The sequence below is a fragment of the Globicephala melas genome, chromosome 14 (assembly GCF_963455315.2).
Source record: "Globicephala melas chromosome 14, mGloMel1.2, whole genome shotgun sequence".
In the NCBI taxonomy this organism is placed as follows: Eukaryota; Metazoa; Chordata; class Mammalia; order Artiodactyla; family Delphinidae; genus Globicephala; species Globicephala melas.
In genome coordinates, this window is record NC_083327.1 from 71,249,206 (window position 1) to 71,262,481 (window position 13,276).

The 13,276-nt window shown below is 41.2% G+C and overlaps 1 pseudogene; it reads right to left on the reverse strand.

The window, feature by feature from the left end:
• Window positions 1–10,104, reverse strand: part of LOC138842308 (anaphase-promoting complex subunit 13 pseudogene) — a 103,047-nt pseudogene extending 92,943 nt beyond the window's left edge.
• Between the last annotated feature and the right edge of the window lie 3,172 nt (window positions 10,105–13,276).

Here is a 13,276-nt window from a genome sequence, read left to right on the forward strand (position 1 = left end):
ATGCTTCTAAACCATCCCTAGAAAGCAGTCTACTATGATGAGGCTGGCCTGAAAGTCATGTACTGAAGATGATGTATTTTCCACTGTATTCTGTTAATTGAGCAACACAAGATCACCTACTGTATGCTGATACAAGGACATAAAAGATAAATGTGTCCATGGCCTCAAAGGGGCTCTAGTCTAGTTCAGGAAAGAGACACAGAGACCAAAAAAGCAAAGACACCTAACACGTCTAATAATGGAAGTCAGATCAGGTTACAAAGAGAAAGTTGTTAATTAAAATGGAAACCTTGCCTCGCTTATCCCTAACTGCCTTAGGTTTGAAAGGCGTTGCTTCAGACTTCCTGCCAGATTTCTGTTCTTCCATCACCACCATAGTTAAATGCTCTCTTGAGTGCCATATGCATTTCTGCCATGATGTAAACTCCCTGAGAGCCACATTATGTCATACTTATATTTATATGCCCCATAGTGCCTTGAACATAGTAGAAATTCAATACGTATTTATGGAACAAGTGAAGGGTCCAGTATTCTGTGAGGTACATACGCAGTAGTAATAGAAACTATTTCATTTCAGGCTCAAGCAAACTGTTTATTTCATAAATCTGACAACTGCAGTAGTGAAGGAAAGTGGCTACGTCGGATCTCAGCAAGTATTGATTGACTGATTGATGCACCTTCCAGTTGCCACGTGGCAAGGGAAGAGGTTTCTTCATAAAGCTAGTGGCCTCTGACATGAACCACAGTGGTTTTTTCTCTTACTAAATAGTCTTTTCTTTCAGCTAAGGTCATGCTACCTGGTATGCAGGAAACAAGTCACTCTTAGAAATATGAAAAGACAGAAACTTCTCTTTTTTTAAACCATAGTTGTATGGTTTGTAGAAAGACGCTACCCAGAAAACAATGATTTGCGAAGGGATTGGTTGGATCATTTTAACCTCCGGGGAGCCTGGTTTCTGTGTGGTGTCCAGGAACTGCCTGGTTAGCAGCATCCATGCTACCAGTTCACAGAGCCTGACACCCCTGTTGTGAGTGTTACCATTCAATTTTCACACAGCAAGAGTGACAAGAGCTAATTGTTTGGCCCCCATTTGTGTCCTTCCAATCCCACGAAGTTGACTGTTTTGCATAATAATCTGAATGGCTAATTGAAGCTCAAATAATCGTGTTTCTAAATCTGTAACTAAAATGTGCCAGAAAGGGTGGTTCCATATGGTGAAAAGAAAAGACATCTCAGTGAGAAGAAATCTTTCCAAAATTTTGCTTTAGTTAAAAAAAAATGTAACATATTTTGGAAGAACCACTATTTCGACTGCATATTCCATTAAGATGTAAGGGTGTGTACCTGATTATGTGAACACTCACGGACACGCAGGAACACATCTCTTTAATGGAATAAGCCAAACCATTTTGAGCTTTGGACAGTTAGAAACTTGAGTTCTAGATACTTCAATGGAAGGTAATGTCATATGGAATTGACCTGAGACTGTGGTACATTTTGGAGAATAAATCAGGCGGTTTCTTCCATTGAAATAATGCTGGAAATATGAGTGTGCTGGGCAAAGGGGCATGAAGAAACTTCAGGAGTTGATACATATGCTCACTATTTTGAATGGGAAGATGGTTTCATGGGGGCACGCATATGTCAAAACTTAGCAAATCGTGTTCTTTAAACAGGTGCAGTTATTGTGTGTTAGTGATACTTCCATAATTAAAAGTCAATTTTAGCGTGCTGGATTAGAGAGTCCCCATACAGGTCTCTCACGAAGAGTCACGTAAGACAACTGAGACCAACGCCAATGTGCTTCACCTGGCAAATGCCTACAGGTATCATTCCTCCAACCATCCATCACTCCTTCTAAGATACAGGAAGATAAAAAATAGCGGATGGGTTTTGTGATAAACGTGGGTATGCCCGTTCAGTATCCTGGACCAATCACCGCTTGCCTGGACCTGTCTCTGGCCTGGAGAGAAGAAGCAGCATGTCCCATCACTGATGACATTAGGAACTTGGTTATAATCCAGAATCTGGATTTAGGACTGTGACACCAGCAAGTTACAGTTACCCCTTGGGACCCTTTCATCCTACATGGTCAATTTGATGTCTTAATACATTGAAATGTCAGATTCACCTACATTTATCTGACTCCTCCGTACATTCTTTTTTTGCTACTCACTGCAAGCAATGCAGACAAAACTGTAGGAATAGTGCCAAAAAGAAAGAGTTTACAAATTCCAAGTGAATCTTATCCAAGGGCAACTGCTTTTGTGTGAAGGAGCCTTCTAACAGTAAAAGACAACCTTATGTTTATGAATCTCAGTCCTACTGTTCCCAACACGAGGAGCTGGAACACATCTCCATCTTCTGTCTGGAGCTTGGAGAGGGGCTTCCCAGATGTGTGGCCGTTGGGCCCAGGAGCTGAGGCTGGGATTAGAGTTTAAGAGGATTGGAATATACGTTGCTGGACTCGAGGGCATCGTGGGTGAGAAGAGGTCCTAAGAAAGGGAGGCAGGGCTTCCCTGGTGGCGCAGTGGTTGAGAGTCCACCTGCCGATGCAGGGGACACGAGTTCGTGCCCCGGTCCGGGAAGATCCCACATGCCGTGGAGCGACTGGGCCCGTGAGCCATGGACGCTGAGCCTGCGCGTCCGGAGCCTGTGCTCCGCAACGGGAGAGGCCACAACAGTGAGAGGCCCGCGTACCACAAAAAAAAAAAAAAAAGAAGAAGAAGAAAGGGAGGAGGAGGTAGGATGTCAATTGGTGTGTCCTTCCCAGTAATTCCCAGAGTCATGGTGGAGACTTTCTCTCTTTCCCACTTACTCCCACACATCCAGAGGAAGGTATACTCTCACACGTGGGTAAGGAGAAAGAGGGAAACCAGAAAAGTTGAGGAGACCAGGAGCATGGGGCTTGTACGGGGAGAACAGAAGGGATGTGGAAGCGGCAGCATCTCCAAATCCATGGGAGGTGGGGTATGGGGGTTAGGGTGGCCTCTGGACCCACTGAGGGTGAGTAAGAATTTCAGTGCTTTCAGGTGGAGAAATTAAGTACACATGGTTTTTCTATATCCCTTCCTTTACCTCCATTATTTCTTATTCTCTTGCCTGAAAACTATTTGTTTCATTTCTAATTAGAATCAACGTTTCAAGTTCAGACTTATTTTTTAGAAATGAATGTTTGACAAACTAGCATCCCAATGTCCAGATGTTAAAATGAACTTTAAAATTAAGCCAGGAGCCTATCTACATTTCTGAACATCTAGAAACAAAGCACAGTTTTTCTTTATAGGTTGGGCTATCCTGTTATAATTAACGTTAATCCATACTAAATGAGCTTTAAGAAAACAGGCTTTCGGGCTTCCCTGGTGGCGCAGTGGTTGAGAGTCCGCCTGCCAATGCGGGGGACATAGGTTCGTGCCCCGGTCCGGGAAGACCCCACATGTCAAGAAGCGGCTGGGCCCGTGAGCCATGGCCGCTGAGCCTGCGCGTCCGGAGCCTGTGCGCCGCAACGGGAGAGGCCACAACAGTGAGAGGCCCGCGTACCGAAAATAAATAAAAAAAAAAGAAAACAGGCTTTCCTTACCTCGGTTCCATTTCGTTTTTCGGCTTTAATGATTTGCGGTAGCCCCTGCTCGTTTTAGTTAGCCAGGCACGAATGTAAATGGTAATGAGCCTTTTGTGCATATGTGGGAAATTCAAAATCCATCTCTATTAACAGTCTATTAACTGTGTAAAGAAAGTTACACCATAGGAGGCCACAGTAGTCTGAACAAAAAGGCTTCTATTGTACAAAACCAATTTCCACGGAATCAAGTTGGGCGATAGTGTTTTCTCTTGAATGATATTTGTGCAGCGGTAGAGGTGTCTGACCTATCCACTGGACAGAGGAGTTCTATCAGTAAGTGCGGGTAAAGATCAAAGGAAAGATATTTCCTGCGTGACTCGGGTGAAACGGCAGTGCTTCATAATAGTGTTGTTTGCCTAGCCACCTTGATTACTACATTTGTCAGAGTAGAACCTGGTGAAGCTTGTGCATCGTTTAATTTATTTAGGAAGCAGCAAGTGATTTCTGTAAATTAAAAAGTACCTCATTTTGGTTTTAGGATTTTCCTTTTTTTTAAATGTACTCATAGTAATGATCAGCTAATGCCATGTCACATGGCTAACTACAGTGCCTGACACATAGTAGGAATTCAGTGACTATGTATTAATGAATGAATGAACAAAATTTCTCTTAAGCAACGGTTCCCAAGAGTATGACTTACTCATACCATCCTACTCTGGAAAGCTTTTTTCATTTTGGTCTAAAATGTGTATTTCCTATCCTTTTCTGGTAATGCAAACATTAATGCGTGATCTCATAGAATTACTTTTCGTCTCAGTAGATGCCTTTGTAAGATTAGGAATACAGTTTTTAACATAGGCTGTTGTTCAGTGATCTTTATATCCCTGACAGTATTTTAGCTCAGTGAAGAAACTCAGGATCCTACAAGTACCCTCCTCCACCGCCACCCCTAAAATGGTTCTGCAGAAACCTCTGAAGGGTCCAAACAGCAACCTGATTGTAATAAAAGTGATGCTCAAAAGCTCACATGGGTTTGTCCCAGGATCCAGTTCAAGAGCCTGAGCGCTGCATTTAAGACGTGGCACCACACTGATACGCCGCAGGGCCCTGTGCTAGAAATCGATGCTGATACAATTCGACAAGTCTGTAATCAGTTTGAGATCCTGCTCCAGTATGTTCTACAGCAGACAGATTGCAATTTTCACTTTAGTTCTCTAGTAAAACAGACGATGATTGGGAAAGTTATCCTGCAGTATGCTTGTTAATAGCTTGGGGGAAAAAAGGTAATATATTTTGTTCATTTAGTTGCTCCAAAATAGAAAAAAGTAGATTTTTAGTCTCTCTCTTTTCTTGATGCCCACTTGTTTTCACACACCCTCATACTTTACATGGATGTGTTTATATGTGTTTTCCTCCTCCACCACGGATGACACATGCCTCCAGAGAAGGGTCTTTCCAGATGTTTTACATCTTTGTATCCCTGGAGCCAGGCACAACATCTAGTATTTTTCAGAATGAAGTAATAGAAGTACACTTTTTAAAGGTTAAAAAAATGAGTCTCCGGTGTTGACTCAAAAACACATGTTCTAATATCATCTATTTGTACGTAGGTCTACACCCGCAAACTTGAAAGTAAATATGAACTCCTTCATACAAAGCTATTATACAGAAGACCAAACGAAATGTATAGTAAATGCCACCAATTCATGTAATCAATTCAAGTGGTCCTAACAACTTTAACATGACGGGTGATGTTGTTTTGCTGAAACTGGCTTCATGCTTAAGAATTTTAAAAAAGTCTCTGCTTGGGCAGTTTTTTTTCAGTTGTCAACCTGAGTCTTACAGTTTTGAGTATGATGGACCATGATTTGATTTGTTATTATTGTTTTGGTTATTTTTCCTTTTAACAGTGAACATGAATTTAAATCACCATTTGTTTTGAAAAGCTGATTAATGTAATAGAGCACCTCAAAATACAATGTTCATTTTTTCAAAATACTGTATGTGGAAATTCTTCAGTGCTTATTTACTTCCATACCTACTGTAGATGCCATATATAAAGTCAGTCTATCTGGTCACAACATGAATATGGTCCTCATGGCCACAGCCAGGTTTCTGCATTCCTCGTGGCTACACCCCCTTTGTGAGGTTTCAATTATCCCACTCGTTTTCTCTGGGAAAACTTGGAATAATTTTATTTATATGTTAACTCTTGGTTATAAGGAGTCATCCAGGTGAAGCAGACTTTTAATTTTCATAGGATTTGCAAAACCAGAAATCATACCTTCCGCCCTCCCTACCCCAAAGTTTAAGAAACACTGCATTAAATGTACTTTATGTGGGTGAATAAATGAAAAACCACCAATGTGGCCTGATTTAGATTCTTTAAGTAATTGTTTGCATATTTCCTTATATGTTTGATTTGCTTATATTTTTGCTATTTCTCCTCTAATGTGATGGAAATAGTTACTGGATTTTTAAAAATAAGTTCATATTTCTTTGGCAGATTTCTGAAAAATAGTAGAAGTATTTACCTATCTTAAACTTTGGGAGACTTTCAAACCTCCTAACTGTTTCTCCAAGAGTATCACATTGTCCCCAACCCAAACTTTCCCAGGAGTTAAGAAATTCCTAAAATTGAGAACTATTAGATTGCCTTAACTCTTTGGTATTATTGGAGTTTAAATCCAGTGACTTTAAAAAAACAAAACAAAACTGCTTGAAATAAAATCCTAACTCCTTAGGGTTTAAATACTAGTGATAGAACGTGTAGTCTCACTCCAGGATACCAACCTTTTAGAAAATAATTAGGCACTAGCAGACTTGAGTTTGATGCAACAGAGAAATGGATGTATGCTGTTAAATGCTATTAAAAAAAAATCATCCCACTGTGATTATTCCTCAGTTTATTTAATAGTTAGGGAGTTTGAATAAAATAATAATAATGGCAACAAAACTTACATTTATATACGTAGAGGTAAGAAGTATAACTCCATGGTGTGCTTTAATACACATTGTCTCATTCAGTGTTCACAAAACGCTCTGCATTGAGAGTTATTTCCATTTTAAATTATAAGAGAGTTTAGGCTTAGTGAGGACTGTGGCTTATCCAAGGGCTCTCAGCTGAGCAGGGACACCTGGATGGAGCTGCAGCCCATTTTCAGAGCCAGATGAGTTTCCACAGTGCTCAGGGCCTGCCCTTCTTCCACATTTAGGCTCCTTAATGTCCTTGGCACTTCAGAGATATCTTCTAGTTTTTGGATTGTTTGTCTTTAAGCTGTAGCTGACGTATTGCTTTGGGAAATTATGATACACTTATCTCTTTTAAGAATGTAATTCTAACACATGAACTTCTGGAAATGAATTTGTTAACTGGTCATATTCTGAGACTAAAATTTCAGCATCTCTGGGGAACTATGAGAAATTCTATGAAATTTGGTTTAAAAATTTTTTAAAAATAAGATCAGAGTTCACTATATATGTATATATATACATATGTGTATATATGTGTATATATATACATATGCGTGTATATATATATATATATAACAGATGTGCCACACTAAAATAAAAACCAAAACCTAATATAGAAAAAAATAACTCACAGAACAGATAAACTAGAAATTGGTTAATTGCATTTTTTTAAAAAATGAATTCTTTATAAAAAGGTCCCCAGGGTTTTTTTATGTTTTCAGCTTTCCTGGTGCATTTATATGTTTGATTGTAGATCATTAACCACTTAATGAAACGGCTGGGGGAAAATAGAGAAGGAAACATTGCTAAAGGTTTGGGAGTCAATACTAATTACAAAACAATTTAGAAATGATAAAGCATTTCTAAATTTAAAATGTGAACTAATGGGAATATTTCACTTGAATCACCCAAATTTTAATTATATAATTTTGTGAAAGACACCATTAGTAACCTCAGATTCTTTGCTACCCAAACTGATAAGGTGTTGATTCATCCGTTCAATACATGTTTACTGAATGTTTAATGTGTTCCAGACACTGTGGGGATCAAAGACGAGCAAAACCAAACACAGTTTCTAACCTCATAGAGTGTTCACTATAGTGCTCATCAATTTTATTTTGAAGTTCTATGGAAAATGTCAAATGATAATGAAGGATAAATTCTCCTTTTTGTTTTTGATAGGCAAGAAGTAGATTTATTAATATAGGACACTGGTAAGAGATGCAAGCGGGCAGGTGAGAGAGCTCTGCCCTGAGGATTAAGTGGGCTACAATTTTATAGTCAAAGGAAAGGGGGAGGGGAAAATATCACCTTCTTCGAGTAGACATGAGGCTTACATCACTAGTTCCTCCTTCATATCAGGCTGGAGAGTGTCTTACCCTATGAGGTCAAACTAGGATTATCAGTAGAAAGGTGGTGACATTTTTCTTCCACCTAATGGCCCGGGGCATATGTTGTGCTTTTATTTATGGCTTTATAGTTAAGCAAGGCTGCTTCGTTCCACAACGTTCCAGTAGCTTTCTTGAGTGATCATTAACTTACAGTGGTCTCCCAAAGTTTCCTAGGTTTCCCTCTCTATGTATAGTCCCCTATTGGGACTTCTACAACTACCTGTATAACTATCCTATTCTATCCCTATCAGGAAAGGCATTATGTCTCACTAGGGAATGCTTCCCCTGCCTGGTATTATAAGACAGGGCACATAAATCTGCTGCTCAGGCAGTATTAATTAAACATACTAAAGGAAACTAATAAGGTTGCCTGAGCCCACACAGTATAAAGTTAAAAATGGGGGCTAATATTCAGGGGCTAATAAAAGCAATAATGGAGGGTATTTTTTTTTCTTTTTTTGCCCCTAGGGTAAATTGCTAGGCCCACTCGGAAACAGGGCCTTTGTTGTATGCCTTGCACAAACTTTTGAAAGCATGATAAACTGAACCCTAAAGTTCTAAAACATAGAACTCTTGATATCCAGTTTAGTTGGAAATCTTCTCTCTCTCTCTTTTTCTAATATAAAAAAAAGCAAATTAAAGAAAATGTAGTTGGGACTTACCTGGTGGCGCAGTGGTTAAGAATCCGCCTGCCGATGCAGGGGACACAGGTTCGATTCCTGGTCCAGGAAGATCCCACATGCCACGAAGCAATTAAGCCCATGTGCCACAACTACTGAGCCTGTGCTCTAGAGCCCATGTGCCACAACTACTGAAGCCTGTGAGCCTAGAGCCCGTGCAAAAGAAGCCACTGCAATGAGAAGCCTGCGGACCACAACGAAGAGTAGCCCCTGCTCACCACAACTAGAGAAAGCCCGCCTGCAGCAACGAAGACCCAACACAGCCAAAAAAAAAAAAAAAAAAGAATGATACTATCCCATCTGATTCTTACTAGAATAAAAAGAAGATGAGAACTGGAATAAGAAATGTCTTCTTTAGGGAGTTCCCTGGTAGCCTAGTGGTTGGGATTTGGTGCTTTCAGTGCAGAGGCCCGGGTTCAATCCCTGGTTGGGGAACCATCCTGCATGCCACGCCGGACGGCCAAAATACAAAAACAAATAAATTAATACAAATTAAAAGAAAACAAGAAAAAAATAGAAATTAAGAAAAAAACGGTTTAAAAAAGCTTTAAAAAGAAAAATGTTTCCTTTAGTATGGCAGGTCACCATATGCATGGGGAAGAAGCTCTTTTTGCCTTTCGGCTGGGGAACAGCTCCTAGAGAATGCAAAAAGAGTTGCTTTTCCAGACCAAGCGAGTTTATTCCTATTTTTCAAAAGGTTTAACGTTAGAAAATCCTTGAGTAGTATTTAATACGTTTATAGGTTAGAGGAGAAAAATGTGCATCTCAAAAAAAATAATAAACCCAGTGAAGACATACATATTATCCAATATCCTTTTCAAAGAGTAGATTGAAAGATAAAATACTGGACTTCTCAACTGCAATCAGTTGGACTTACTGCCTCCATTCCCTTATTTATTTATTCACGAATTTTTCTTGCAGTTTTGTTGAAATATCATTTACATACAGCGCTGAAAAAGTTTAAGGTGTACAGCATAATGATTTGACTTACATATATCATGAAGTGATTATCACAGTAAGTTTAGTGAACGTCTATCATCTCATATAGATACAAAATTAAATAGAAAAAAATTTTTTCTTGTGATGAGAACTTTTAGGATTTACTCTCTTAGAAACTAACATGTAGGGGCGGAGTCAAGATGGCGGACTAGGAGGACGTGGAATTCGCGTCTCCTCACAACTAGGGCACCTGCCAGGCCCCGGTGGGGGACCACGGACACCTAAGGACACGGGAGGAACCCCCAGCGACCGGGTAGGACGTGGGGCGTGGGAGGAGTGAAGGGGGAGGAGAAGTGGAGGCGGGACGGGACTGGCGTCCCTGAGGGGCGGTTGGGGGAGGGGAAGGGATCCCACGCCCGAAGGGGGAAACTGGGAAACCATTGGGAGGGCAGAGGATCAAAAGGGAGCGTGGCCAGCTTTCCCCTGCCCACTTGGGCCCCCAGGAAGCTGCTGAGATCCCGGGCCTGATCCTCTGCCCACCAAGGCCCCTCCAGCCATGCGGGTCCTGAGGGAGCGGGAGGGAGGGAAGGGCAAGCAAAAGCAAAGGCCGGGCCTACAGGACCGGCACCCCTGAGGGGTGGCTGGGGGAGGGGAGGAGTTCCGACACCCAGCGGCGCCCACACACGGTTAGGGGTCCAAAGGGGATGAGGGAGACCCTGGGGGAGATGGTGGGGGAGGGGCGCGAAGGGAACGGGGCCAGTGCTTGTCCTGTCCACTTAGGCACCAGGGAGTCTGTTGGGCTCCCGGGGCCTAATTCTCTGCCCTCGGAGCCTCCCTCCTGCCGAGCAGAGCCCGATCCCCGCCCCTACACCCCGCCCCAGGGCCCCACCTCTACACTCGGAGACCCCGAGCTAGGCCTAAACCACACCCACACAGCCTCACCCAGGCCTTACCTCCAAACTCCGGAACTCCACACTCCAGAGGCCCCGAAGGATAAATTCTTTAAAAACGTACTCGAGCATCTCCATGTGATAACTTCTTTGCCTTCTGTAGTGTATCTTCTTTATATATTTTCTGAAATATATTATTGTAATAAATGATTATTACTTTCTGGGTTATTTGTAAATGATAAAGGGATAAGTTTTTCTTAATTTGGTTCTTGGCATATTTATATGGATGTTTTGAGGCTCTAGAAATGGCAATTATCATAAATATTCCAACTGGCACATTTTATTAGCATGAGTTCACATAACATAGATGAATCATCCTGACGTTTTTCCCTTAGCTGTTTGGTTACCATAATAATTGGTTCTGTGGCAGGTGGGTAGTGTGATCTTAATTTCCTTTGGTAAATTTGAGTGATTTAATCTCATGGATGAATGATGAGTTGAAGATATATTTGAAATTTTTAAATCCCATCATTTTGGTGAAGATTTCTCTGCCTGCTGAATTTAATGAAAGAAAGTAATCTGTTAATATTTCACATCTACTTACTTATTCGTGTGGAAGTAGTATAACAACTCCAAACTCTGTTTATATAAATGAACCATAGGAACTGGTTTTAATTCCTTTACTTTTACCATGATTACAACTTTTCGTTGAGCAAATATTGAACTTTATTAATCCCACCTGTGTATCCTGCTGGGTAATAATATGTATTGGCATATGTATTTAAGATTCTTCAGGCTTTGAACAAAAATGTTGCCATGGGAACCTGATTTCATAGCCCATAGTCCTTTGCAGAACTACACCTGCCTTATGGTAGAGGTTTCCATAGCAACAGTTTTGTTCAGGGAACATAGAACTTGAACAGAATATGCCATGAGCCTTTTTTAAATGTGTGCGTTGATAGTCGTGATATTACTATAGTTAATGTGTGTATTAGAAATACAGGTGGCACCGTGATGGGCAGCAGTGTTGTTCTTGCTTTCAGTCAATAGATTCCTATTGAGTTTAGTAGCCACAACGCATTGGATTAGGAAATTAGAGCAATTTCTACTCCCTTTTCCCTGTCTCTCCATCCTCCACTCATTTGACCCTCCTGCTAGAATGTGGTGAGGTAATCCTCCATGGCTGGCATGACCAGAATGATCATTTGTGATAATGCAGAGCCGTAAGGAAAAGATGTGTAACTAATGTCTGGCCAAGCTCAGCAGGCTCTATTTTAAAGGGCAGCATCAATCTTGGGAGCCTCTAATGCTACAGAATATTGTACTGATGGTTTTTCAACTTCCTCACATATACTCTTCTTCAAAGAAGGTCATGGGCTCTAATAACAAAGCATCGTGAGGATGGGGTAAGAATTAGTTTTCATATTTCTGATCTACTGTCTGGTCTCTTTATCTCTTTTTTTTTTTTTTTTTTTTAGTCTTCTTTAAATAGACCTTTATTGGAGTATAATTGCTTCACAGTATTGTGTTTGTTTCTGTTGTACAACAAAGAGAATCAGCCATATGCATATGCATGTCCCCACATCCCCTCCCTCCTGAGCCTCCCTCCCATCCTCCCTATATTTACTTTTTTTTCTTTTTTTTCCTATATTTACTTTTGACATTAAAAATGTTGACAGCTTCTAAATTAAAATAGCCCAAGTTCTTTCTTTGCCCGTCATTCATTTGTGTCATATTACATTTATAACTCAGGCCATGTGGGAAGAGTATGCTAGGGCCCTGCAACAGATAATCCAGGGTTATCACTGTTGTGTGATTATGGTTCCGTCAGCTGTTAGATGCATCCTCATCCTTCAGGACTGTGCTCCTGTTGCTGCCAGGTATGCTGGCATATTGCTGTTTCTCGTCAGGTCTCAAAACATGCAGCACCGGATTTTGCAGCAGCCTCAGCTGCTGCTTACAGTCTACAAAAGAGCTGACAGGGGCCTATTACTAATGCCAATCATCCTTCACCGGCAAGGGTATCAAAGAGACTTTGAGAGACCATGGGGCTGCTTTCAGCAGAAACCCTAATCAGATCATCTTCCTTGATCAGGGAGAGGAATGTAGGAAAATGAGGTGGGTTAAAGGATTTAGAACAAGTAAATGCATTCTGAATGCATTCAGGACAAATTAGCTCAGAGTGCAAATAGAGATTGATTTGTCTGATTGAGTGGAAGCATAACTTAAGAAGCCTGAGGTCAGGCTTCTGCCAACTTAAGACCTTGGAAAGTTAAACAAATACAGGGGAGTGTGAGAAACACATTTATTTATAAAGAAGGAAGGGGGGAAGAAAGGGAGGGAGGGGTGGAGGGGGAAGGAAGAGAAAGGCGGGAAGAAGGGAAGGAGAGAGGGAACAGACTTAGTAAATGATAAACCCAGGAAGTCGATCTAGAGGAATGTCATTACAAAAATTGTAGGTGAGTTTGTTTTTTTTTGCCTCACCACGTGGCTCTTGGGATCTTAGTTCCCCGACCAGGGACTGAGCCCCGGCCCTCAGCAGCAAAAGCACAGAGCCCTAACCACTGGACCGCCAGGGAATTCCTTAGGTGAGTTTCTATACGAGGAAAATACAAGGATGAAAGTACAATGTAGGCGAGTATGTACTAGATCAGGAATCAGACAGTCTTGGTCTTCTGACTCACCTGTAACCTTGGATTCATCACCTCAGTCGCCTTTCTGTAAATTAAATGATGAGGCCAGAGCCACCTCTGTGTTCTGTGAATGCGTGTGTAAATCCAGTGGAGGAGGGTCGTCGGAAGCGTTTTTGTCTCCTGAACAACTGCTTGGAGTAGACCAGC